General features: G+C 42.9%; 1 pseudogene; it reads right to left on the bottom strand.

Moving 5' to 3' along the window:
- Positions 1 to 2683: 2683 nt before the first annotated feature.
- Positions 2684 to 3579, bottom strand: LOC148146477 (cyclic AMP-responsive element-binding protein 1 pseudogene; annotated as a pseudogene).
- Between the last annotated feature and the right edge of the window lie 2246 nt (positions 3580 to 5825).

The raw sequence follows: 5825 nt of genomic DNA, 5'->3' as shown, positions 1-5825 counted from the left end.
TGCCACTCCCCAGCCCATTGTTCCATCCGATCAATATCCCATTGTACTCTGAGATACCATTTATCACTGTCCACAATACTTCCAATTTTGGTGTCGTCTCTATTCACATCCAAATCATTTAAATGAATGACAAAACAAATCCAGAAAAAAAAACTTTTCTCTGGGTGTGAATATGCTCTGACGAAATCCTGCTCTATGACTCTCTTCCAGAGAAGGCTGCACATGCGTCCCGCTGAACTTTGCCCCCTACAAAGCTGGCGGCTGCACGTGTCAGTGAATCGTTGCCCCGAATAAAGATGGTGGTGCTTTCTCGAGTCAATCGCTGGATGAGGCATTTTCCCGTTTACTGCAAAAACGGGACTCAGTTTCAAATTTGTATTTTCCGATGTGTACCAAATGTCTATAAACCCTCTCAACCCATACCAACACCATTTCCCTCCCGCTTGCTGCTGTTTATTTCTATCCTCACCAACAGCTCTCCGTCCACACATCCCGAACCGACCGCGAGGATGATCATGTGGTATAGTCTAGTCCCGCCCCTCATTCACTCTGATTGGTCGGAGGACCAACTGCCCCGCCAGGTCCTCCAGCTCTGTCCCTGCCTTTCCATTGGTCCGCCGCTGACATCAATCTCCCGGGGCCCATTGTTTGCTGGAGCATGCGGATTCCTTCGTGGCTTTTGTTGCTGTTCATGAGTTACAAGAGTTAACAATGACAACACCATCTCAAAACCACATGATGAAGAAGCAGCAAACCTAGTGCTTCCAAATAATCCTGTTGACCGATAGCCTGGTGTTCTGTGAATTTTACTTATATCCATCCCAATCCAACACCATCACCTCCAAGTCACGAATGAGGGGGGGGATGTAGAACCTAAGATCGAGGAACAGGACAAGGCCGTCCTGCCCTTCGAGCCTGCTCTGCCATTCAATAAGATCATGGCTGATCATATCGTGGACACAGAACCATTTACCCACGTTCTCACCGTGTCCATTAATTAATTACTTTTTAAAAAATCTAACCTAGCTTTAAAAACGTTTTCTGAACTAGCATCAACTACTTCCCTGGGCAATGAATTCCATTGAGGTCAAGAGGTTCCTTCTCAATTCAGTCTTAAATTTGCTGCCTCTAGTCTTGTGGTGATGCCCTCTTGTCCTAGCTTCACCTGCCAATGGAAATGTCTCTCTACTTCTATTTTATCCATTCCATTCATTATTTTATATGTTTCCATTCTTCTGAATTCCAATGAATATAATGCCAATCAACTCAGTCTCTCTTCAGCCATCCCCCTCAACTCCGGAATCACCTAGTTAACCTCCTCTGCACCCCCTACCGTGCCAGTACATCCTTTCTCAAGGAAGGAGACAAAAACTGCATGCAGTACGCCAGGTGTGGCCTCACCAGCACTCAAATGCAGCTGGAACATAACCTTTGCTTTTAAACACATTCCGTTCAGCAATGAAGAACAAAATTCCATTTGCTTTCTGAACTGATTGTTGTACCTGGTGACCAACCTTCATGCAGAAGGATGCTCAGGTCACTCTGCAGAGCAAATCATACAACTTTTTAACATTCAAGTGATTTTTTTAAATGTTACTACAACCAAAGAGTATAAACTTTATATTTACAAACATTCTATTTCATTTGACAGACCATTACCCACTCACTCAATGTATCTATGTTCCTCTGCAAAGTTTCACAGCCCTCCGCTCACTTTGTTCTGCTAATCATCTTAGTGTCACATGCAAACTTTGACACCCTACATGTGGTTCCAATTCCAAATCATCTGTATCAGTTGTAAATAATTGCAGTCCCAACACCGATCCCTGAGGCACACTACTTGTCAATGATTGCCAACCAGAATAATACTCATTTGTTCCCACACTTTGCTTCCTATTAGTTTACCAATCTTCTATCCATGCTAATACTCTACCGCTAACGCCATGCACCCTTATATTATGCAACAGCCTCTTGCACAGCACCTTGTTGATGGTCTTTTGGAAATCCAGGTACCCCGCATCCACTGGGTTCCCGTTGTCCACCTTGCTTGAAATGTCTTCTTAGAATTCAAAAAGATTGGTCAACCGTGACCTGCCCTTGATGAACCCATGCTGCGTCTGTACAATGGGACAATTTCTATCGAGATTCCTTATTATTTCTACCTTGATTATCGACCCAAGCATCTTTCCTACTGCAGAGAATAAACTAACTGGTCTATAATTCCCCACATTTTGTCCACCGCCTTTTTTAAAACAGTGGTGTCACTTTTGCTGTTTCCCAATCTGCTGCGACTGCCACAGAGTCCAGTGAATTTTGGAAAATTAGTGCCAGTGCATTTGCTATTTTTGCTGGCATCTCTTTTAGTACCCTGGGATGCATTCCATCAAGGTCAGGAAACTTGTCTATCATTAGCTCAATTACCTCCAAACAGTCTAAAACTAGCTGTTCTGTAATAATGATAATTTCCAAATCCTCACCTACCTTTGTATCTTTGCTAGTTACTGGAAAGATATTAATATCCTCCACTGTGATATCCCATAACTAAATGCTTCTTCTCATTTTCCAAAGGACCAACATTTACTTTAGCCATTTTTTTCTCGTTATATATATTTATGTAAACTTTTGCTCTCTGTCTTTATAGTCTGTGCTAATTTATTTTTCTCATGTTCTATATTACTTTTCTTTATAGCTCTTGTGGCTTTCGGTTGAAATTTAACATTTTCCCAGTTCTAGTTTCATGCTGTTTTTGGCCACTTTGTACGCCTTCTGTTTCAATTTGATTTTCCAGAACAGCAACCCAATTCTCCAAGCATTTCACATACTCTTTCTTCTTGCGACGGCACTCTCGAGCTGCTTCCCTGTTTTTCATGAGGCGGATTTCACGTTTACAAGAGGTTTCTTCAGCATTCCAGGGCTGGCTTTGCAGGACTGGTGAAGATGCCATAACCATTCCCTGGCCAGCAGTGGACTTAGGAGTTGTACGGATCTGATAGGTTTGGACATCTCCAGCAGCACCTTGTACAAGCACTTGGCTGCCCAGCACAAAGATTTGCTGTCCATCAGAGCTCTGTACATACTGTATAATGGTTACTCCAAACTTGGCTGGAGCTGCGTTGGTCATTATTAGTGTCTGGAGTCCTTGCACTCCATCTGTACCATTGCTGGCCAGCTGAATTGATCCCCGCTGTGTGACAGCAATGTATTGTCCGCTGCTAGTCTGATAGATGGGTGTCTGCATCGTCATTGTAGTAACGGTTGAGACAGACTCTTCTTCTGATTTCTCCTCATTGATTTCTTGGCACACCGGGGGGATTAGAAGAAAGTTCAATCAGGATTTACCTGTGTGAAGGCCGTCTCTATAGAATTTCTCTCCGTTTGAGAGTCAGTCATGCTATTCACAGATTCCTGGGAGTCCTCACTTTCAGGTATAGTAGAGAGCTAAACAGTCTGAACTTGAGGGGACTGCCTGACTGAGGACTGAGCTGCTTGGATAACTCCTTGGACTTGAATAGTCTGCCCATTCGGCAACTGCACTAAAGTTACTGCTGGACTTGTTGTTGATTGGATCCCAGGCATGGTTACCTGCATGGTCACATTATATATTAATGATCTGGATGAAGGGACTTGGGGCATTCTAACGAGGATTGCTGATGATACGAAGTTAGGTGGACAGGCAGGTAGTACTGAGGAAGTGGGAAGGCTGCAGAAGGATCTAGACATTTTGGGAGAGTGGTCCAGGAAATAGCTGATGAAATTCAATCATCAATGAGCAAATGCGAGGTCTTGCACTTTGGAAAAAATAACACAAGCATGGGCTACTTTCTAAAAGGAGAGAAAATCCATAAAGGCAAAGTATAAAGGGGTCTGGGAGTGCTAGTCGAGGATTCTCTAAAGGTAAACATGCAGGTTGAATCCGTGATTAAGAAAGCGAATGCGATGTTGTCATTTATCTCAAGAGGGTTAGAATATAAAAGCATGATTTGCTACTGAGACTTTAAAAAGCTCGGGTTAGGCCCCATTTGTAGTTCTGTGTCCAGTTTCAGTCCCCACACTTCAGGATGGACATACTGGCACTGCAGCGTGTCCAGCAGAGATTCACACGGATGATCCTTGGAATGGTAGGTCTAACATACGAGGAACGGCTGAGGATCCTGGGATTGTATTCATTGGAGTTTAGAAGGTTAGGGAGATCTAATAGAAACTTACAAGATAATACATGGCTTGGAAAGGGTGGATGCTAGGAAATTGTTTCCATTAGGCGAGGAGACTAGGACCAGTGGGCACAGCCTTAGAATTAGAGGGGGTAAATTCAGAACAGAAATGCGGAGATATTTCTTCAGCCAAAGAGTGGTGGGCCCGTGGAATTCATTGCCACGGAGTGTAGTGGAGGCTGGGACGCTAAATGTCTTCAAGGCAGAAATTGATAAATTCTTGATATCACAAGGAATTAAGGGCTACAGGGAGAATGCGGGTAAGTGAAGTTGAAATGCCCATCAGCCATGATTAAATGGAGGAGTGGACTCGATGGGCCACATGGCCTTACTTCCACTCCTATATCTTATGGACTAATTTGATCACTTTCCTCAGATACCCATTGCCGAATATGCCTTTTCAGTTCTTCCTTTTCACTGGAATATACCTTTGCTGAGCACTTTGTAAAATGTGTTTGAAAATCTTCCACTGCTCATCAACTTCCCACCATAAAATTTTTGTTTACAGTGTACTTTATCCAGATTCTCTCTCATTCTATTGTAGTTCCCAGTGTTCAAGCACAGTACCCAGCTATTAGATTGTATCTGCACACTCTCCATATGTATTCTCATTCAACCATACAGTGATCGCTTCTTCCCAGTGGATCCCTAACTCTGAAGTCATTAATTATTCCCTGCCTCATTGCACTGGTCCAGATCTTGGATAGCTTACTCCCTTGTCAGTTCCATTTCATACTGTTCAAGAAAACTATCATGGATACACTTAATGAACTCCTCAAAGCTACCTTGACTGAGCTGGTTTGACCAATCTACATGTAGATTAAAATCACCCAGGATAATAGCTGTACCATTTTTACAGGCATTAGTTAATTATTTGTTTATGACCCATGCCAATGTGATGTAATTATTTGGTGGCCTATACACTACACCTATCAGTGACTTTCTTGTTAGAATTTTGACTGCATCATTCCTGTTTCTCCTAATGTACAGCAATAACAACAACTACTTGCATTGCATGGAATCTTTTACAATGGCAAATCTCCTAAGGTGCTTCATGGATGATCGAAATATTGATTAAAGAGAATGATTTTAAAATACATCTTAAAAGGAGGATAGAGAAGGTTTGGAAGGCTATTCCACAGACTTCTGCCCTTGACAGTTCCAACTGTGCACTGATGCAGGTGGGGTGGGTTGAAAAGGGAACGTGCAAAGGGGAAATGGAAGACAGCAAGCAGTACATAAAGTCTTAACGAGAGAGGAGGTTCAAGACTGAGTCTGTCTGTCATCGAGAGTATGGCTGCCTCATGGAGTGTGAAGCTCTGAAACAGGTCCATGCATGTCATGACTATAGCGCTAAAAGAGATTTCTGCTGTCTTAAACAGAGTGACTGATCTTATACTGTGGGCTTACGAAATGACAGTGATCTCTAACAAACATGTACGAGGTAGAGTCAGGGCAATAATGAGATGCTGCAACAGGAGGGGGACGGGTAACTCCATACAAAACCCTACTCCTTCTCATCTATTTTCAACTCCAAAACCGAGGGAGTTCCAGAAAAGCACCTTTATATCCCACCACAACACTTTATCCCACCATCTTGTTATATGTGCACAA

This window comes from Chiloscyllium plagiosum, unplaced genomic scaffold, assembly GCF_037043375.1.
Source record: "Chiloscyllium plagiosum isolate Xiang-an unplaced genomic scaffold, Cpla_swu_hap1 HiC_scaffold_21, whole genome shotgun sequence".
In the NCBI taxonomy this organism is placed as follows: Eukaryota; Metazoa; Chordata; class Chondrichthyes; order Orectolobiformes; family Hemiscylliidae; genus Chiloscyllium; species Chiloscyllium plagiosum.
This window is presented reverse-complemented; position numbering and strand designations above follow the sequence as displayed.